This window comes from Grampus griseus, assembly GCF_964374135.1.
Source record: "Grampus griseus genome assembly, chromosome: 1".
Taxonomy (NCBI): domain Eukaryota; kingdom Metazoa; phylum Chordata; class Mammalia; order Artiodactyla; family Delphinidae; genus Grampus; species Grampus griseus.
Window position 1 is genome coordinate 176,341,730 of NC_139017.1, and position 22,526 is coordinate 176,364,255.

Below are 22,526 nucleotides of genomic sequence, written 5' to 3' on the forward strand. Positions count from 1 at the left end.
CCCATGGGAACAGCCCCCATGTCCTCCCCCTCCCCATGGGAGCATCCCCATGTCCTCCCCCTCCCCATGGGAGCAGCCCCCCACGTCCTCACCCTCCCCATAAGCATCCCCCATGTCCCGCCCCCCATGGGAGCATCCCCCATGTCCTCCCCCTCCCCATAAGAGTATCCCCCATGTCCTCCCCCTCCCCATAAGGGCATCCCCCATGTCCTCCCCCTCCCCACAAGCATCCCCCATGTCCCCCCCCCCATAAGAGCATCCCCCATGCCCTCCCCCTCCCCATGGGAACAGCCCCCATGTCCTCCCCCTCCCCATGGGAGCATCCCCATGTCCTCCCCCTCCCCATAAGCATCCCCCATGTCCTCCCCCTCCCCATGGGAGCAGCCCCATGTCCTCCCCCTCCCCATGGGAGCATCCCCCATGTCCTCCCCCTCCCCATGGGAGCATCCCCCATGTCCTCCCCCTCCCCATAAGCATCCCCCATGTCCTCCCCCTCCCCATGGGAGCATCCCCCATGTCCTCCCCCTCCCCATAAGAGTATCCCCCATGTCCTCCCCCTCCCCATAAGAGCATCCCCCATGTCCTCCCCCTCCCCACAAGCATCCCCCATGTCCCCCCCTCCCCATAAGAGCATCCCCCATGCCCTCCCCCTCCCCATGGGAACAGCCCCCATGTCCTCCCCCTCCCCATGGGAGCATCCCCATGTCCTCCCCTTCCCCATGGGAACAGCCTCCATGTCCTCCCCCTCCCCATGGGAGCATCCCCATGTCCTCCCCCTCCCCATGGGAACAGCCCCCATGTCCTCCCCCTCCCCATGGGAGCATCCCCCATGTCCTCCCCCTCCCCATAAGCATCCCCCATGTCCTCCCCCTCCCCATGGGAGCATCCCCCATGTCCTCCCCCTCCCCATAAGCATCCCCCATGTCCTCCCCCTCCCCATGGGAGCATCCCCCATGTCCTCCCCCTCCCCATAAGCATCCCCCATGTCCTCCCCCTCCCCATGGGAGCAGCCCCCATGTCCTCCCCCTCCCCATAAGCATCCCCCATGTCCCCCCCCTCCCCATGGGAGCAGCCCCCCACGTCCTCACCCTCCCCATAAGCATCCCCCAATGTGCTGGCCCCTCTCCCCAAGGCCCATCTCCTGGTGTTCTCCAGCCTCTCTGCCTGCATTCAGCCCCACTCCAGCCACACACTGGTCCATGCTCACCTTCCACACCTGCCATCTTTCCACCTGAAATACCCACCTGCCTCCCAGCCACCTTCTCCCTGTCAGTGTCTCCCTACGTCCTGGCGTCAGGTCATCACGCGAGACAGGCCTACATCTCCCACTAGACAGACAGGTCTCTGAAAGTGAGATTCCCCCGCCTCCATCCTTTGTATCCTCAGCCCCAGCAGACTGGCTGCATACTGTAGGTGCTCAGAAAATGTCTGAATGAAAGAATGAACACCAGTGGTCCATAACAGCTCACGAGAAGAGACCTGTTTTGGAGTTCCTGACCTTCCACAGAGCCGTGGGGGAAATTCTGGTCTGTGAATTGAAAACTTGGCAGTCAGGCCCCATGACAAGAGTCCAGGAGGGGTCAACAGGATACGGATGCAGGTGACTGAAGCTGGGAGGGGTGAGCGGGACCTGAGTGAGATGGTGGGCTGCCTGAGAGAGATGTGAGGAGGGGCCGTGCGTGCGGGTGGGAGGGCTCTGTGAGGGAGGCATGGCAGGAAGGGCCAGGAGGGGCGCAGCAGTGGCCGGGGCGGGGGGAAGAGCTCTCTCTATGCAGGAAAGAGGGGCAACGGCACCAAAGCAGCAGGGATGGCGAGTGGACATGAACTGAAAGGTCCTCGCGAGCGAGGGCAGTTAGGATGGTGACCTCCAGGGGCTGCTGGGAAGACCTAGAAGTACCAGGGAAGCGAGGAAGTGGAAGCCAGGTGTGTGTTGCCCTGGGAACGAGAGGCTGCATGGCTGCTGCAGAGGCCGCTTCTCCCACCCTGAGAGCACCTCCGGGGACTCGCGGCCAAGTGAAGCCTGAGCCCTGGCTCCCCGGTCCCTGCAAGTCCCCACAAGGGGCCTCACTTTACCTCTGCCCAGCTGGAGGGGGCAGCAGGCTGTGAGGCTGGGCCAGTCACATCGTGGCGGCTCAAGAGCCCCCAAGCCCACCATCAGAGCCCCTCGTTCCTCATCCCCACAGGGACCCCAAAGGTCCACAACGAGGCCCCTCCCTGGAGCCTGTAACTCTCAGGGAGGGCAATGAAAAACCAGAGACCAAGCGTCCACTGCAGATGAACGGATAAGCAAGATGCGGTCCATCCATACAGTGGAACGTTATTCAGCCTTAAAAGAGCAGGAGACTCTGACACGGGCTACAGCACAGATGAACCTTGAAGACATCACGCTAAGTGAAACGAGCCAGTCACAGAAGGGCAATCCTGTATGATCCCAGTTATATGACGGACCTAAAGTGGTCAAGTTCACAGAGACAGAAGGTGGAAGGGTGATTGCCAGGGGCTGGAGAGAGACGGGGAGATGGGGAGTTAGTGTTTAATGGGGACAGAGTTTTCGTTTTGCGAGATGAAAAGAGCTCCGGAGGTGGAGGTGATGATCGCTGCAGAATAAACTGAAAGTACTTCATCCCGCTGAATGACACACTTAGAAACGGTTAGGATGTAATTCTGATGTCGTGTGTATTTACCATGATTAAGAAAAGAGGGAGAGAAGCAAACCCCTAAACCAAGAGGAAGCTCCCCAGGTGGCCTTCGGGCACCCCGACGCCCACTGTGGAGACCCCAGCACACACCCTCCTTGTCACAGGTGCACTCTCCCCGGACATGGCAGGCCCAGACAGGAGCGTTAGGCCGAGGGCTCTAGCGCCAGGGTCTCTTCCCTGGTTCTAGGTGGAAATGCCAGGAATGAGGGCTCCATGCCCTCTGCAGGCTTCATCTCATGCCAAATGCTCTCTTGCTGATGGCATCAACCCCCTTTAAAAGAAGGTTCCAAAGTTTCTATCTCCAGCCCAGGCCTCTCTCTCGAGCCCCAGGCCTAGCTGCCATCTGGACACATCGGCATAGACCATTTCCACCCGGGACAGGTTCAAGGCACGTCTGTGTCCTTAGCCCCCAGCCCTCGCTATAGGGTCACCGTCCACTCTGACCCCCCAATAGACAGCCACAATTCTTCCCCCTTCTTTAACATCCCACGTCCAACTAGTTACCAAACCTGCCAACCCCACCCTGAAGACGCCACCTCCACCCTGCCCGGCAGGAAAACAGACGCAACGTAACCCAAGGAAACCTTTTTAACAGTCAGTGGCCCCGAGAGCAGGGCCGGCAGCTGTGTGTGGCCACAAGCAGCCTGTCTGGCGAGGGCTGTTCACAGCTGGAGCAGCTGTTGAGACCGTGTCACTAGGTCGACCCTAGATTCCTACTCAGCGTGGCGCTACGCCCTCAGCCTTGGGCACATATCGCCCACCGCCTCTTTCATTTCCCCGGAGGCACCCCAAGGGCGGCCACTGCTCCCACACGCCCCCCACCCACCATAATCCACAGGGGGAGTTCAAGACGGTTCAGCTTGGGTTTACGGTGGGGGCAGCGCTTGTGGACGGACCACTTCCGCGTCCCTGACGCCCAGCCCTGCCTTGAAGCCCATGCCTGCCTTGCAAGGGCCCAGCCTCAGTGGGGGGGACACGGACGACACACAGCCTTGGTGGCTTCTCCGAGGGAGGCCCAGGGAGCTCGCGTGCTCTGTCTTCTGACCAGCAGACTCATTTATTTGTTATGTTGGGCAACAAAGAGAATTTTTAAAACACAAAACAGCAGGAAGCTTTCCAAAGGCTTTGGGTGGGGGGGTGGGAGCTTTGGTGGCAACAAGACAGATCCCCTGCCGTGAGCCACCCTCCCCTCGGCACCGCCAGGAAGGACCCTCAGCTCCAAGTCCGGAAGAGTACACTTACCCCAACTTGCCCTCCAAAGTCTACCTCTTGGAGACGTAATGCTTCCCCTAAACGCTTTCTAGAAAGTACTTACAGGTGACTGACATCACGTCTGAGATCTGCTTCCAAATAACCCAGGATGAGTGTGTGCATGTGTGTGTACGTGTGGGCATGGGCATGCGTGCGTGCACATACGTATGTGTGTATGTGTGCTAACACCTGAAGCTGGTGAGGGAACCTTACATTTCTCACAACTTTGGTATATGTTTGAAATTTTCCATAATAATAACAATTTTTCATTAAAAAATTAACAAATGGGGCTTCCCTGGTGGCGCAGTGGTTGGGAGTCCGCCTGCCGATGCAGGGGACGCGGGTTCGTGCTCTGGTCTGGGAAGATCCCACGTGCCGCGGAGCGGCTGGGCCCGTGAGCCATGGCCGCTGGGCCTGCGCGTCCGGAGCCTGTGCTCCGCAACGGGAGAGGCCACAACAGTGAGAGGCCCGCGTCCCGCAAAAAAAATAAAAACTAAAAAAAATAATTAACCAATGCTTCCTGAAGAAAAGGCTAAGGTGATGGAGGTGGGAGACTACTGGTTAAGGGTCTGGGTGCCAAAATCACGTTTAGGGTTTTCCTCCACCAAACAGTAGCAAAACTCTAACCTTAGCCAAGTCGCGTGGCTGTTCCAGCCTAATAGAAGGTGGACGACGGGAAAACCCACTCACTGCCCTGGGTTCCTAGGAAGAGGACAAGGGTTAAGGACTCAGATCAGAGTCTGCTACTAGTGCAGGACTATAACACTGTTTCCCTCTGTCATTATTATTACTGGTATCATCATCATCATCACCAAACAAGGTCGTACCCACAAAGCACTTACAGCACAGTGCGTGGCACTTACTAAAGCAGAATTTCACTCTTAGATTGGGAGGGATGCTAGCAGATAACAGGGAGACGGGAGAGCACTCGGCTGAAAGTCCAGAATAAAGGTCCTTTTAAGCCTGGATTTCATCGGTCAGGCTCGTGGGGGAAGGGTGAGGTCCACTCTAGGCGGACCGAGGCGCACCTACACCTGCTCTGTGCTTCTGTCTGATAAAGATGCTCATTCTCAAACTTTTCAGGAACTGAAAGATAAATCGGTCATGAAAGACAGCCACCACCTAGTTCTTGGGAAGAACTGTTGCAAAATTCCCAGACTAAGCTCTTGAACACCGTAAGAATCACAGGCTTTGCTAAGTGTGAAAACGCACGAGCAGGCAAGTCTCTGCTCACCCAGGAGGAGGAGGAAGGTGCGAGAAAGGACGGCACAGCATGGGGGAGCACAGCATCCTTCATCCTCAGCGAGCAGTGGGCAGCGCGGGCCTCCACCAGCTGGACACCCACCACGCTCCCCCGACCCATAGGAAGATGATTCCCCAGGGGGTGTCAGAGTTTTACCGGGCAACCCAAGGGAGCCCACTGAAGGGTTTCAGCCTTACTGGAGCAGCCCAAGGAACGCAGCCTCGCCCAGCTCCAAAGTGACATCACCCGGGACCCCGGGCTGGACCACTTCTCCCTAAGAGGCCTGGAACCCACAGAACCCACTGATTCTTCCTAGAGCTCCGACCTCCCTGAAGCCAGGCCTGCCCCCGGTCTTGACTGTCAGAGCCACTGTGGTCAACGTGCCCCTGCTTTTACTCTCTCTGCTTCCCTGGTGGTAGCCAGACCGGGAAAGAAAAGGAAGTTTGTAATGTTATTGCATTAGGCCACTCCACGCCTCCCCATCTCTGTCTCTTGCTTTCTCTCTCTCTCCATCTACTGGGTAAAGCCCTCCCTGCAGAAAACAAAGCAGTAAGGGAACGAGAGAAGTGTTTAAATGATCTAATCCAGCCCATCACTTTACAGCTGGGGAGACAACAAGTGCCTGGCACATGACCTCAGCACTGCTGACAGTAACCAAAGGCAACAGCTTAGGGCTCTGGGGACTTGGTCCGCAGCCCCTGGCTGTACGGTACGGGTAAGCCCGCCACCCTCTCTGGGCCTCTGCAGGGAAAGGAAGCGTTGGCCCAGACAGATGCCCTATAAGTAACATAGGGCTTCCCTGGCCCCATGACTCCTCAGTGGGGGAGACGTCTGCCTATACCCCTAACACTTAACCTAGCACGCTTCCCGCGGTGGGAGTGGGGGAGGTGCCAGGAAGGGGTGCAGCAGAGAAGGTGGGGCAGCCCCGCCCCCTTCCTTGCTTGCTGTCCACACACCCAGACCAAGGTGACAGGTCTGCCTCCCCCCAAAATGTTCTGCCCAGGAGAGAATTCTTCCAAGGATACCCACCTTTAGTCAGCAGAGATGGCATTTTTACCATCAACACCTGTCAAAACTCAACTCATGACCAGTTTCTGATGCTACCGGCTGGAGCATTTAATTAAATATTACTCACTCAGGAAGCAGCCCTGCCAACTCACCTCCAAACCGTACAGTTCATTTTCAGAGAAAAAGAGAGGGAGGGAGGAGCCTGAGCCCTCCTCAGTTGGTACCAGCAGAACTGCCCGAGTCCCCTGTTCCCCTGCTCCCGGGTCCAGCGCAGCGCTCTTTTGAGAACCAAGCGGGGAAAGTCGAGGTAAGCAGATCTCAGGAGCCAGCAGGTCCCACTGCCAGATTACCATGGACGGCACACGCACACACACTCACAGTGACACACTCACCACACACAGACACACACACAGTGGCACTCAGAGGTGCACACCAACTCACACAAGGACACACACATGCACTCAGAGACACACCCTAGCACATATACATTCATACACTTATTCACGCACACACACACACAGAGACGGGCTCACACAGACACACTTTCACACAGCCCTCCCACACACAGACGTACCCTCAGCACACACCATACACTCACACACACAACTCGCAGTCTCTCCCCACAGACCAAGCCACGGCGCCGCAAGGGCCGTGAGCATTCCGAGGAGCCTTTGCCTTGAACTTGAACAGGACAATTACCGCCGACGGCCCCAGGCTGCTCCGGTTTTTCCGTTTTAATCGATTTCCTGACAGAACTCTTCGGCTCTCCCTTGGTGGCCGGGAGAAGCCGCGGTGGCTCCGGGGCGGCGGTGAAGGCGGCACCGCCCGGGTTGTTGCCCGGTGGGCTCCCCGGGGTAGGCGCTGCGGGCAGAGCTGGGGAGCCCCGAGGGGTCTAGTCGGGCTGCGCTGCGACACCGGATGGCGGGAAAAGCGAAAGTAACTTCGCGGAGCGGGGTCGCGCTGCTCCCCGCCTCGGCCTCAGGGATGGTCCCGGGAACGGAGGCCCCCGGGAGTGCCGGCACCTACAAGTCGGCGGGGGCCGCTGCGCGTCCCGAGCCCCTTCCTGGGCCTGCAGCTGCCGAGGCTCAATCCCGGGTGCGACGGTCGCCGGGGCCGCCGGGACTCCCGCCCCGTCTCGTCACCCCAGGTGGGACCCGTGGCCGCGCGACCTGCCCGCGCCTGCGGCGGCAGCGGCGCTGGGCGGCGCCCCGGCCCCCTCTCCTGGGACCCGCGGCGAGAGAAGGGCTCCCCGCGCAACCCTACCGGGACCCGCGGCGAGAGAAGGGCTCCCCGCGCAACCCTACCGGGTCCCCAGCCGGGACCCCACCCGGTCCCCACTGCCCGGCCCCGCGCCCGGGTGTCCACTCGGTCCCCGAGTGCGATCCCCGCGCGCACCCGGCCCGGCCCCCTATCCACCCACCCAGTCCCCGTGCCTGGCCCTGCCTACCGTTCCGGGGAGGACACCGCCGCCGCCCGCTCTCCGGGGCCGAGGAGGCTCCTGCCGCCGGGAGAGAAGCCGCCTCCTCCCCGCGGCCCCGGCGCCAGCGCCTGGAGCCTGGTTCCTGCGAGCGCGCGGGCTGCGGAGCGCGCGGGCTGCCGAGCGCGACTTCTGTGCGAAGAAGGAAAAGCACCCGTAGGCTTTAAAGTGAAAAAAGGAAAGCGCAGGGGGGCGGGGCCGGCCCGCCCCCGCCCCGCCCCGCCCCGCCCCCCGGCTCCGGCTCCGGCTCCGGCTCCGGCTCGGGCTCCGGCTCGGGCTCGGGCTCGGGCTCTGGCTCCGACTCCGGTTCCGGCTCGGGCTGCGGCGCGCTGGGCGCTGAGCGCTGCAGCGGGGGCGGCGGCGGCGGGGGCGCGGGGCGGGCGGTGTGTCACGTGCCCGGCGCTCGCTCGGCCGCCCCAGCTGCCGCCCCACCCGGAGGCCATCGGGGCGCGAGGGGCTGCGGCCGAGCTGCCGCGAGGGGCGGCGCCGAAGCTGTGGTCCCTCCGGAGGCGTCTTTGGGAAACGCCGGGCAGCCTCCGCTGGGCAAGAGGCCGGAGTTGCAACACCCGGAGGGCCGCGGCGGCGCTGGGCCCGGAGTGGGGGCGGGGGGCTTACTAATAATAATTTTTGTAATCTCTTGGGAGGATCAGTGTTGTTTCAATAACCTCGGGAGCAAGGCCTTGCTTGCCTCATTTCAAATTCCCAGCAGCTTAAAGTTCCGTAATTCTAGGGCACAGGAGAGGAGTTCCTGGGCCGGCAGATAACCCAGGGACTCGCCGCCCTGCCGGAACCCCGGGATGCATTTCCGTCTCGGTGCCCACAAGGACCGCGGTCTTGGGACTCCCAGAACCTGGGGGCTCGGCACCTCGGCATCCCCAGCTCCTTGATGGCTCTGGGCATACAGCAGGCGGCTTCGCCTGAGTGTTTGTTGAATGAATGAAGGAAGGAAGGAGAGAATGCCTGGTAGGTACCCACCACCCCCAACCCCGCCAAGACTTCTCTAGGTCACCAAAGAAATTCCTCCCCTGCCCTCAACAGAGCAGGCAGTTGCACCCTAGAACTGGGAAGATTGTAAGGAAAGAAGGTTTCAAAGACCAAAATCTCTTTACATTCCTCCACCCCTCGTTGTGTGTAGTGTCCCTGGAAGGGAATGGAGAATTAACATTGTTGGAGAAGCTGTTGGGAAGAACGTGGCTCCACAGTTATTTCATCTCTACCGTAACTATGAGGGCGGGACTGTTATACCGATTGCAAAGATGAAGCAGTGAAACCGAGCAGGACCCTGTAGGGGCTCCTGGGCGTAGGGAGCCTTTCTGTGCAGCCTTCATGACCTTCTCTGAGTTCCAAAGGGCAGATTTGAACAGTTGCCAATCCGGGAAGAGAAGGCATGCAGAGTCAAGGGAGGAACACCCAAGAAATAGTCGTACAGCCTTGGGGCAGGGTCCCAAGGGACACACACAATAATATCTTTAAACCCTTTTTATGGAATTAAAACCCAACAAATGGAAGATGTCAACATTCTCCATACCAGAGAAGACCACCTGAGGCCAGACTAAAGGAACCAGAAAAGCTCATCAAGAAGCTTACCTGAGGGGCTTCCCTGGCGGTCCAGTGGTTAAGACTCGCTCTGCCACTGCAGGGGGTGTGGATTCGATCCCTGGTCAGGAAACTGAGATCCCACATGCCTTGCGGTGTGGCCAAAAAATTTAAAAATAAATAAATAAAAGATGACCTGAGACCAGATTAAAGGAGTGCAGGTCCTGCACACACCCTAATCTTATCAGCAACCCCACCCTTTGAACTGTTGCTATAAAACTCCTCACCAAATCCTCCCGGGTCGGGACACATATTTTTCGAGGGCAGGAGCCTGCTGTGTCCTCCTCTGCCTGGCAAAGCAATAAAGCTATTCTTTTCTACTTCACCCAAAACTCTGTCTCAGAGATTCAGTTCGGCACCGGTGCACAGAGGCTGAGCTTTGGGCGTCGGCAGCAGTAACTGGTGAAAGGCCCTGCTGGAGCAGAGCTTGGGGCCCGGCTGGACTCTGTGGCATCCCGGACTTAGCTGTCTGCTCACCTCACTGGTGCTGAAAGTCAGTTTTGTTTTATTTTGAATTTAAAAAATACTGCGGCTCAAGGAGCAGTCACGGGCAGGGCGGGCCTGTGTTCTGGCCTCGGTTAACACGCTGGGTCACAGTTGTCTAGTATGTTGGACCTAGGCCTGGCAGGCAGGGAGCCACTGCCAGCACCCCAGGGGTGCTTCGCATTAAAAAGAGCACCGGACTCCCTTTAGCCGCGTGCAATTTGAGAACTGCTAGTTGCCCCAAGATGAAATGGGACTTGGGAGAACCATGAAGATGAAACCTTGTAAAGCAGATTGGGATTGAACCCACGGTCTTTTAACTGAGATCACACACCTGGTCTCAGGACTTAATGAAGCTCAGGTTCTTCATGTCTCATCACAGAAGGAATTCAGTGAGAGCCAAAGTGATAGCTAAGAAGTGGATTTATTTAGAGAGAAACACACTCCACAGACAGAGTGTGGGTCCCTCAGAAGGCGAGAGCCGCCCCAGGGTATGGGGTTGTCGGTTTTTATAGGGGTGGGTAATTTCATAGGCTAATGAGTGGGGGGAGTATTCCAGCTATTGGGGGGAAGGGGTGGGGATTTCCAGCAGTTGGGCCACCGCCCACTGTTTGACCTTTATGGTCGGGCCTGGAACTGTCATGGCGTCTGTGGGTGTGTCACTTAGCGTGCTGATGTGTTACAGCGAGTGTACGATGAGGCTCAAGGTCTAGTGGAAGTGGACTCGTCCACCGTCTTGGACCTAGTTGGTTCGAACCAGTTTATACCGTGTCCTATGGCTATGTCATTCTTTTAAAGGTTGTGCCCTGCCCCCTTCCCCCCTGTTTCAAAAACACCCAGGGTGGCAGGAAGTCTTCCCGAGTTCCTGGTGTGCCCCCAGAGTAGCCTAATCGCTGCAAAGTACAGCTGCCTCTATGGCCTCTGTGCTCCATTCCTCTCCCTCTAAAGAATAACCATAGTCAGTGTGTTATGCGGGAAGTGGGCACCTCTCGCCAGGAGCTGTCCTGGCCGGGACAGGGGGTGGAGGGAGGCTGGTGATTCAGCCACACAGCCTGGGACCGTGATGCTGTCAGCCTTCCTGAGGGGAGCTCCTCCAGGCCTCGCCCTTAGCCTGGATGATATTTAGATGTTATTATTGACCTTCCAGGGCAGACCAAGTGTAATTCAAGTGGCAGCGTCCGTCCATTTGGGACCAGAGCCCCACTTCTGATGTGAGGGCCCTGAAACAGACCGTTCCCAATCAGAAGTCCGCAGCGCTCCCACCCCACCCTCCTTCAGCATTAATCTGGACCTCTCAGCTCTGATCCAGTTGGGTAATTAGCTCCTGCTGACCTAAATTTCCCAGAGCAATCCCTGGGGAGTGAGCCTTCCTCTCCACCAGGGCATGGGCAGGTAAGCCTATCGATGCTGGGAAGCTGGTCATCCAGCAGTGACCTGGAACAGTGTTGAGCAATTGTGGAGACCACATTGTGTGAAAGGGGTGTATACTCATGCCATCAGCACTGATACTATTGTTAAAAAGATACAGAAACTTGGCATATTGTGACATCAGCTGATAAACACCATCCAGGAGTTTGAAGACTGACTCAAGTCTTAAACCAAGTATCTGTGTTCCACAGGGGTCAGTAGGGAGGGGGGGTGGCTGTGGCTCCTGGTGGTGTCATCTCCCTGCAACTCCACCTCCGCCTCCTCTCAACATTTCATCACTTACATCAGCACTGTTTGCTCACCTCTCTAATCTGTTTCAGGAAAATGATGGGGAGAAATTACTAGATAGCAAATTAGCTATCAGCTGCTTTTTCTGATGATGAAAAGTCTGTCCAGAGATGATGTCTCAGACACACGTGGAGCCTTCAGAGCAGACTCCTGCGGCCCTCACAAGCTCCTGCCTCCTGGGGGCTCCCATTGTCTTTGAGTCCCTTTTGTTGATTGGGATTTGGGATTAGACAAGTCTAGGGCAAACCCCGGAGCTGCCATTCACCAGCTGTGTGAGTTTGGGCAAGTTACTTAATCTTTCTGGGATCCAGTTTTCTCACCTGTAGAATAGCTCTAAAGTTTTCCAGGATTTGGTGGTGGGGAAAGAGTAGCAGTCATTCCACAAATATTCATTGAGTACAACATGTGAAAGGTATTGTGCTAAAATGAGATCCAGAGGGTTTAGAGGAATGTCAAGATAATAGACACATTTTAGATATTATTGTTGACAATAAGAAAAAGAGGTTTCCTTAAAAAGCATGGGATCCATAACACAAAACTGTGGCAAGATACACCAAAACAGAAAGAACGCTGAAGCATATTTAAACAAATTTAAGCCCATTCTGCATCCCTAACACGGCATATACTTAGCTCATGAAGTGAAACTGGAGTAGAATAGACCTCATCTTTCAGAACTTTGATCTTAAAGCATTCATGAATTAGTACACGGGTTCTTTTCTTAGACTCTTCTCTGCTTTAAAGGTCTGTGGGTTTCACGCTTGATCACAGAATTAGTAGACAGGGACACCTGCTGGCAGAGTGTGATATTGCAGTGTAGCTCTATCAGACATTGCCGGTCATCAGAAAAAAGGGATGATGCCGAGCAAAGTTTCAGACGCTTTAAATGAGACACTGGGTGGCAACCAGGCTTGAGGAGAGTTCCTATGGCCTTGAGAAGAAATTAATAAAGAGATGACCTTGGACTTGTGACAATCGTTATTGTAAAGTTATTCAAAAACACTTTCAGTGACTTAAAAGTGAGCCAGCTGAGACCTCGATGCCTGTCTTCACTCTTCACCGGAGGTTTTCAATAGTCCTTCAGTGTATTTTTTCCCCCGTGGGAACATCTTCAATATTATAGTAAAACGCCAGCACAAGTGAAGCACCCCTCCAAGTATTTATTTTATTTTATTTTTTACTAAATATTGAGGAACTGAATGAATAAATATCGAACAGCACTCCTCTGCAGGCTGGAGACAAAGTAGTGAACAAAATGGACCAGACTCCTGGCCATTTCCATGTAAGTGAGGGAGACAGACAATAAACAGTAAATGAGATCATTTCAGAGAGTAACAAGTGATAATAAAGAATCATTTTATGGGCTTCCCTGGTGGTGCAGTGATTAAGAATCTGCCTGCAAATGCAGGGGACACGGGTTCGAGCCCTGGTCCAGGAAGTTCCCACATGCCGCGGAGCAACTTAGCCCGCGTTGCACAGTTGCAACTGTGCCCCAACTACTGAGCCTGCGCTCTAGAGCCCGTGAGCCACAACTACTGAGCCCGCGTGCCACAACTACTGAAGCCCGCACACCCAGAGCCCGTGCTCCGCAGCAAGAGGAGCCACCGCAATGAGAAGCCCGCGCACCACAACGAAGAGTAGCCCCTGCTCGCCACAACTAGAGAAAGCCCGCGCGCAGCAACAAAGACCCAGCGCAGCCAAAAATTAATTAATTTTTTTTTAAAGACTCTATGTAAAGATTCTAGAAAGGTAACCCTTCTGTCCCAAATGACAGATCAGAGACCTCCGATAGTCAGGGACTCATATCTCCTTCCTGTCCCCCACAGCAGTTTGCCATGTTTGGTAGACACCTTGAAAATGAGTTCAAACTCACAGGTCTGGCCTCTCTACTCCATCCTTATCACAGGATGCCCCATCTTCCAGCGAGGGGGTCAGCTGCCACATTCATTACGCAAACATTTAGTGGGAGTGAGCTCCCATTCTGTGCTGGGAGCTTCTAAGGTTAGCATTGATCCCACAGGGACCAGTTTGGAGAATGAGATGAATCAGCTCCCATTCTGCCTCACTCCTGGAAAATACCTCCAAGAGCTTAAAGCATCAGGCCTACCACCCTTCTGCACAAAGCCCGGCACTTTCCAGCTGGGAATTGGTGATGCTCGTTCTGGCTGGACTACTTCCTCACTGGGGATGTCCTGAATTTTTCTCTCCAGGAGGGATCAGGTTGGAAGAAGAAAGAATTAAGGCATCCAAACCTATAGCATGATCACAGACGAGGATTCTGAGAGTGGAAGTCTGCCCAGCCGAAGTTCCAGGCTGAGCAGGGAAGCATCAGTTGGCTTCCTGCCTGCCTCTGGGGACGGGGTCTGCGAGGTAACTCCCAGACACGGGAACATGCCATCACAAGGAGGCAGGGGAGAGCAGGGCACTGCTGGGTGTGGCCGGCAGGGCAACATGTTCTCTGAAGAAGTGCATCTAGGGCTGACCGCCGGCCAGCTGTGGGCTGTGAGGCATCAGCGGGGCCAGTGTAATGAGGGGAGAGACCACCGGAGCAGTGAGGAAAGAGAAGAGCGAGTCCACCCCCAGGGTCTCCCTCTGTGGCCACCCCGTGATGGAGTTGGACCGGCATCTCTACGTTCTTCCACGGGATCTTAAGGCTGACCTTTGCAGGGTCTCCCAGAAACACTCTCCTGAAGGTCAGCACTGGGTATGTCAAACTTGCAAAGCATTCAGGACCCTCCTGGAATTCTGCATCACTTTATTTCCCCATGACTAATCTTGCTCAAGCAAATATTGATTGAAAACTGCAGGAGGGAAATATTTATTGTCCTCCACCCCAGCCACTGGAGACAGCCCTTCCCCACCCTGTGACGTGGAGCTCAGACTTGGTGTGGCCAATGGGAAGTGAGCAGATGTGCAACTCAAACAGACACTGAAATGAGCTTGCACGATTGGGCTTTCCTTCTTGGCACCTCTGTGACAACCAGGAGAAGAGCTTCCCAGGGGTTTCCGCTTCCCCTTCTTCCCTGGGATGAGTGCATAGAACACAGCTGTGAGCCACATCAGGGAGCCCTAGAGCCCAAAGCAGAGCCACCCAGTCAAGCCTGGTGGGACCAGCTGGCCCCCAGCCACCTTGCAGACATGTGAGTGAGAAGAAATGGTTGTAACTTGAAGCCACTCTGTTTTGGGGTGGTTTGTTACACAGCAACAGCTGACTGATACAAGAGCCTATGGTGTACCAAGTTCTGAGATAAGTAAGAGTGAACTAACTCCTGCGACAAGTGTACAGAGGAAGGGGTACATGGGATAGTGTGCAATGAGAAAATAGGATCAGGCCGGATAGGATGGGAGCTGGGAGCTGGAGGAGAAGCAGGGGATGACTATGAGAAGAAGGCAAGGAAGGGAAATCCAGGCAGAGAGGCCTTGGGGCAACACTTCATGGCCCCAAGGAGGGAGGGAGGGAGAATGGCACTTGGAGGAGCTGTAGAAGGAAGGAGCCAGGAGAGGTGTGGTGGGGGGGGGAGGGGGTGGTCCATGCAGGCTGAAGGGACAGGCAGAAGGCAGACTGCCTAGAGCCTTGTGGGCACATTAAGAATTCTGATACACATTTTGCAAATATCACTTCCACTGCTGAGTGGGAATCAGATGGGGAGGAAAAAAGTCAGGCAAGACAAAATAATAATAGTTTAGCCATTAAACAAAGTCAAGGATCTTTAGTTGTTCCTCAAGGACTATACATAATATTCTGAGCCATGTCCTTTGAGCTGTTTTGCAGGTAGTGACGCCCCCACCAGGTGGAAGAAATTAAGTGCATGCTGCCCACAAGCACATAGACCCCAGACCAGTTGGAATCAGAAGGTTGATGATTCTGACTCCTGATTACCTCACCACCAGCCAATCAGAAGAATGTCCACAAGCTGATCACACACCCCACAAACCCCCTCCCTCACCCTGTCTTTAAAAACCTTTCCCTGAAAGCTTTCAGGGAGTTCAGGCCTTTTAAGCACCAGCTACCTGGACTCCTTGCTTGACGCCTGCAATAAACGTTGTGCTTTCCTTCGCCACAACCTGGTGTCAGTAGGCGGACTTTACTGTGAGCAGGCAGGCGAGTGAAGCCAGGTTTGGTTTGGTAACAGTGGGACCCCTGCCCCCTTCACCAGCTCCCAGGGCACTGGTGGCCAAGGTTTTTCCCCACGGACAAGAGACTAGAGGGAGCTTTTTTGGGGAAACTAAACTGTCCAAGAGCAAAGACCTGCAGATCCTGACATTTGAGGGTCCTCGACAAACAAGGGCACTCCACGGTCGATGAGTACCACCTCCACAATCCCATCCCCCCACCCACACATGCACTGAGCTTCCATCAGCTTTCTAAGCCTCACTTTCAAACAGGAAGGGGAGCCCAGGATGGCAGACATCTGAGCAGAGTCTCTGAGTCTGTCAGGAGAGGTGAGGTTATGATGGTACCCAGCTCCCCACAGCTCAGAGCACTGATTTCTCATCCACACTCCCTGTTCATCTCACTGTAGGGAAGCTCTGCTCCATGTTGCCCTCACTAAGGGACCCAGACTGGCGGGACCTCCATCATCTGTGGGCTGCTGTAGAAGAGAAGGCACCATCACTTCCATAATGACTCTCTACCCTTATCAATAATTTTGGTTGTTGTTTTTCAATGACCTGAAACTTACAGAAAAGTTGCAGGAACAGTGTAAAGGATTTTTTTTCTTGAACCACTTGAGAGTTCTAGCATGATGCCTCATCACTCCCAAAACAAGGCTTCTCCCCTGCCGAACCACAAGACATCCATCCAGGGCTTCCCTGGTGGCGCAGTGGTTGAGAGTCCGCTTGCCGATGTAGGGGACACGGGTTTGTGCCCCGGTCCGGGAAGATCCCACATGCCGCGGAGCGGCTGGGCCCGTGAGCCATGGCCGCTGGGCCTGCGCGTCCGGAGCCTGTGCTCCGCAACGGGAGAGGCCACAGCAGTGAGAGGCCCGCATACCGCAAAAAAAAAAAAAAAAAAAAAAAAGGACATCCTTCCAAATCAGGAACCTCACTTTGGGATGTGAGCACATCTAATCCTCAGACCCTACGAGTTCTGCCAGTTGTCCCAATAATGGCCTTCAGAGCAGAAATCCCAGTTCACAATTACATGTCACCTTTAGTGGTTGCACCTCTTTGCCTCCCTTCTATATCTCCTTGAGTCTCACGACCTGGCCCCTTTGGAAGACGACAGGCCAGTTATTTTGCGGATGTCCCCCCATCTGGGTTTGTCAGTTTCCTCACGGCTAAATTCAAGTTGGGCCTCTTTGCAGGAAGATCACAGAGATGATGCTGGCTTCCTCTCACGGCCCCCCGTCAGGTGACGCTTGATTTGTATTTGTCCCATTACTGGTGACACTAACTTTGACCATGTAATGAAGGTAGTGTCTGCCAGAGTTTTCTATTGTAAAGTTACTCTTTTCCCCTTTGGAATTAACACCTATTTTGTGGGTAGGTGCTTTGAGACAATGTAAAGATTACATTCCTGGTCAAACTTTCATTTTATTTCTCTGTTTATATTGGTATGAACTCATGGATTCCTACTTCAAAGGATTACAATCCATTACTATCATGATTTTTTTTTTTTTTTTTTTTTTTTTTTTTTGTGGTACACGGGCCTCTCACTGTTGTGGCCTCTCCCGTTGCGGAGCACAGGCTCCGGACGTGCAGGTTCAGCGGCCATGGCTCACGGGCCCAGCCGCTCCGCGGCACGCGGGATCTTCCCGGACCGGGGCACGAACCCATGTCCCCTGCATTGGCAGGCGGACTCTCAACCACTGCGCCACCAGGGAAGCTCTATCATGATTTATTTTAATGCTCAAAGTGTGCCTTTTTGGCCAGTGGGACCCCCATCAAGCTGTCTTCTGTAATGTCCTTTTGACAGATCTCCACCATACTCTGAACATTTCCATTCCTACACGGCTAGATGCTCCAGGCTCATTTTATGCTTACCCTGTAACCAGCCATTTCTCCAAGGAGCCCTGATTCCTTTCGCAGGAGAGGGATATTTAGAACCCTGATCTAGGTGTTCATTCTCACGGGCCCTTGCCCATGCTGGAGCCCTGCTCGGGGAGCAACCACGCTGGCTTGGAGCAGGAGGCTGGAAGGCTCCAGAAGTGGAGCTGATGGATGACCGTATTGAGAGGAGAGTCACAGTTTTCTCAGGGATTTGAAGGGAAGAATCAGTGATAGGAAATTAAAAGACAAGGCAATAATTAACTACAGGAAAAACGTAACAAAATACATACCAGAAAGGAAATTTAATTATAGCATACGATGTGGCTCAGCTGTATATGATATTTGGATACTCATTACAATAGATACAATAAATGTTTATTTAATCAAAATGGTGATATAACTAAATTATGAAGTTGGAAGGAAAAGAATGCGGATTCTCATCTCTCATAGATGGAAGATAATAATAACAGGAAAAATGATCACGATGTTGATAGTCAACACTTATTGAGAGACTCTTACGTGCCAGGTCCAAAGTACATGTGTTGGTCCGTTTCTTCCTCGCATGAGCCCCATGGGTAGGTACTAGTGTCCCACATTATAGATAAGGAAACTGAGGCACAATGAGATAAATAACTTGTTCATGGTTGTTCTACTAGTAAGTGCAGAGCCTGGATTTGAACCCAGGTAATCTGGCTCAAAAGTCAGCATCTTAACCATTATTCTATGTAGTTTCTTAGATTTTAGACATTTGGATGATGTTATAAGTGAAAAAAGAAATGAAACAATAGTATTAGCAAGCTGTTGAGAAGTACAGCTCTAAACATCAGAAGAAACAGCTAAAAATAATTGCAAGTAGCCACCTCTTGGGGGTAGCAACTGGGCCTGGGGAGGGGCGGGACAGGAAATTGCTGGGGTTTTTTTGTTTTACTTGTTTTACTTTACTCCGATATTTTAAAAACTATTTGCATGCATTATTTTGATTAAAATAGAAATCAAGTCCAAAAAAGGAGCTTCAAACAGTACAAAAGGGATCCCCAGTCTCGTCCCCCAAGGCAACCCTCTGGCCAGCCTCCTCTGTGTCATCCAGACCCGTCTGTGCTCTAACCTGTGGGCTGTGTACCACACACGGCTCTCTCCCTTTGCTTCTCTCTCGGAGACGGTCCAGTCCAGGCACTTGCATCTCTCCATTGTGTTCCACTGTGGCCCGGAATCAAGACAGGTGTCCCGGCTGGAGGGGGCCCCTGGAGAGCTCTTCCCCACGTGCCTGAGGGTCCCCATGAAGGCAGCCACCCAGAAATGAGAGCAGGGCTGTCAGGTCCAGGCAGAGCTCGGAGCCCCGGCGTCTGACACAGAGGGAGAGCTCCTGCCCGGCCTCCAGGCCCATGGAGGATCTGGGGGAGGTGAGGTCAGTAAGCCAGGTGGCCCGGGGCATCAGACTTTGCATTTTAGGGGTCATCTGGTTGCCTTTGTCCTCTGATTTCTAGGTGCCACACAGACGCCCAGTGCCTCTCAGGACGGATGGCACTCTGGGACACTGGGTCCGCCCTGCCCCAGGAGTCTGCCCTCAGGAGCGGGTGGGCCCCTCCGTGTCCCCCACCTGTCCTTGTTCCATCCCCCGACCGCTCAGTGTTGGGGAAGCTGAGTCTGGGTGAGGTCCCCAGGGTGCCCACTCACTACCCAAGAGGAGGACTGGGGTGGAGTGAGTTGTTTCCTTTCTATTTAAAGAAAAAAACCCAAGTCAATATTTTTAGGTGCCAGCTAAGAAGTTGCTTCCTCTGAACAGGGTCTTCGTCTGCCGTGTGGCGGGAAGGTGGCTCACCCAGCCTGCAGAGCTGGGATGGGCAGAGGAAGGCAGGGTGGTGTCCGGCTTCCTGGGCTGGTTCAGGACACATGCTCACATCTGGTTTTAAGTGAAGGGTCTCATTTTTTCCCCACTCAGCCAGTGGGTTTGTCTGGAGCTCCAGAAGGAACTTTCAGGAAATTAGTGGCAATTTGAACCCAGGCTCCTTCTGGCCTCTGGATTTCATTCTGATACCAGACCACCCAGGCGGCTGGCACGTACCAAGAGTGAGCTGAGCTGTCTGGAAGCCACATCTGGGAGACACTCTGCTGCGGACGCCTGCAGCCAGGGCCATCTGCGGGACTGTCAACCTGCGTTTCTCTGCGCCCAGCAGGGCCGGTTGCAAGAAGGCTCTCCAGTGACTGTAGCTTGTACACATGTGGGGGTCTCCTCTGTCCCCCGGGGTGGCTGGGAAGGACACAGGGGCTACAGCCAAGGCCCAAGAGAGAAGATCAGTGTTCCCTTAGGGGCTTCCGGCCTCTGGGTGCCCCCAGGGAGGTGAAGGCCTGGGCATATGGGCAAGGCAACTGCTGAGGCGGGGCTGGGTGCCCCCCCGACCCCCAACCAGGGCTGGGCTGCTGGATGGACAGCTTTGCTGGTAAATCGGCCTCCACAGCCACACCCTGTGAAGGCCCTGTGCTTTCCAAGGGCTTCCAGGTCATAAGTAGGAGTAGGTCCCCCAGGACCCTGGGGAGGCCTGGGAGTTACATCCCATCAGGGCTGCCAGGACCCGAGAGAGAACTACTCTCTGGGGTTCTGGCAGCTCCAACACCCTCGGCTTGTGGATCATGAGACCGAGGCCCAGAGACGGCAAGAGGCTGAGCCTGCGTCCCACAGCAGCCTTTCCTCTCCTGACTCCCAGTGCCTGTGAGACCCCCCTGGGGTGGGTAAGCACCCCTGCCATGCGCTCCCACAGTTCCCAGCCAGGCTGCTGTCGCCTGGGCCTTGTCTCTCTCCCCCACCAGACAGGGAGTCCTGGGGAGGGTCCCGTTTAGCCAACACCACGCACAGTGCCTGGCACACAGTAGGTGCTCAACAAATGTGAGTGGGTGACTGTGACACCAGTTGTCGGCATTTCCTGAAGACGTAATTTGTGACCCCAACTTGTGGAGCTGTTTCCTGACTCCCTGGCCTGCTCCCCGGAACCCCAGAATTGCCATCTTTCCCAGAGCCTTGCTGCTCCAGGCCGAGTTTAGCACCTGAGAGCCTGCTCTGGTGTAAGACAGAGGCCCTGGCACCCAAGAGACCCCAACTGTCGGAAGAGTGGGCATGGCGGAGGACACACGACCTGCTGTCGCTGGGGCCCGTGCCTCTGGGCTGTGGGCCTCTCCTGACAAGGGCCATGCTGAACCCCTGGCTCTGTGCCTCCTTCCCACAAAGCCGGGTTCATCTTCCCGGTTAGCAGAGGAGGAGACCAAAGTTCATAGTGGTGAAACTGGGCCATCACTCTGCAACGAAGCAGCAGGGCCAGGATCTGAAGCCAGATATGACTGACTCCAGGGCTGGACTCTTAACCCCACAGAGCGCTGTCTTCTCCCAGGGATCCTGGGGAGGCCCAGGATGGCAGGACCCGCATCCTTGCTCCCAACATCCTACCGAGGGGCGGAAACTGTGCCACAGGCTAGTCGAGCACCCTCGCTCTTTGGATAGGCCTCAGGCCCGACAGGAAATCGCTCTTGGCAGGAGCGCTTCTGGAGTGGGGGCCACTGTGTGGACAGAGCCGGAGCGGGGACCTCGTGGAGGCAGCAGGCGCGGCCTCTCTGCGGATCCAAAACACACGGCCGCACAACCTGACGAGCTGGTCCTGAAGCCGTCGCTGACTCCATCGATGAGCACGAACTGGCTGCCGAGTGTGTACCAGACAGCGGGCCCCAGAGACGAGCCGTCGGCCGGGCTAGTGGGGAGGGTATGTCACCAGACACATCACAGGCTGCTATGGAAGGGGGGACCCTGCCTGCCTTGTTCACGGCTGTGTCCCCAGCACTTGCCACAGTGGTGAGTTATTTGTGGAACGGATGGATGGATGCATGCATGGACGGATGGACGACTCCAGGATGGACAGTTTCACTGATCCCCGTCTTGCTGAGCCCTCACACCACAGCCAGACCTGGCTGGACCCCTCCCCAGTTAGCAGCCCCCTTGACAACCCCACCATCCCAGGAAGTGACGCTCCAGCTTTCCCTACCAACCATCCTAACCCAACACAAGTGGGAGTATCTTTGGCATCTTGTGCTTTATATTGGAAAGGGATAGAATTTTACTTTCTGCTCCAGCTTTGTTTCAGCATAAAAATGTTTGCCTTCAACTCCTGGGGCACAGACTTTGTCCTAGGATGTGGTGCTTTGCTTGTCCTGTGGCTTCAAGTCCCCCCAGCTCTGTGTAGTGAAGTTTTTGAGAAGTTTGAGAAGCTGGGACCGACCTGGGTTAATGTCCACACTCCTTGGCTGGCCTTCAAGGCCCTGAGGTCTGGCCTCTTGTCGCCTCTGCTGCCCACAACGGCCCCTTGGACTGTTCCCCCCAGCAGCACAGGACTGTGTGTGGCCCCCCTCAACCAACACAGGCTGCTTCAGGCCCCCACCCTCCTCTTCTGGCTGATGTCTACTCACCCTTCAGGACTTGACTCAGCACCGTCTCCTCCAGGAAGCCCTCCTGGCCCCCAGGTGGGGCTCAGTGCTCTGCCGTGTCCCCCATCACCCCCTTGTTGATCACACTTCCAATGTAGTGTTAGAATAGTGCTCCACATCTGTCCACTGTAAAATCCAGCGGATGACAAAAGTCTAATCCAAATTATTTGAAGTTGGAAAAAGAGGTGGGATGGATTGATTCACAAAACTGGGATGGCGTGGGCGGGGCACACCTGGGAGCCATGGAGATGGTTGGAACCCTCTGTGCCTCTTGTCTAAGTGGCTTCTTTCTCTGGGACAGGAGGCCTGGCTGCCTGCTCCCCAGGCAAACACATAGACAGGTCTGAGTCACAGGAAAAACACTCTTTTCCACCAGTTCCAGGTAGAAAATTCCAGGGAAGCTGTATCAGTCCGGACCCCAGCCTGCTGGCTCACACAAATTAGGCTAATTTGAGGAGAGCTGCAAAGGGGACTCTTTACAGAGGCCTGGGCCCATTAGGGAACCCAGGGGGACAGCACAGCCCTCGGGATGGGGTGGGAGGGCTATTCCCACCCCCAGGTCTGAAGGGCCCGTGCGAGGGAACAAGCACTGGGACCCCAA

General features: G+C 55.2%; 1 protein-coding gene across 1 annotated transcript in view; it reads right to left on the reverse strand.

The window, feature by feature from the left end:
- SPSB1 (splA/ryanodine receptor domain and SOCS box containing 1) overlaps nucleotides 1-7,787 on the reverse strand; it is a 69,529-nt gene extending 61,742 nt beyond the window's left edge. The window contains exon 1 of the mRNA XM_082668450.1: nucleotides 7,649-7,787. The gene's annotated coding sequence lies outside the window, so the exon portion shown is untranslated. The remainder of the gene's footprint in view (nucleotides 1-7,648) is intronic.
- Nucleotides 7,788-22,526: the final 14,739 nt, after the last annotated feature.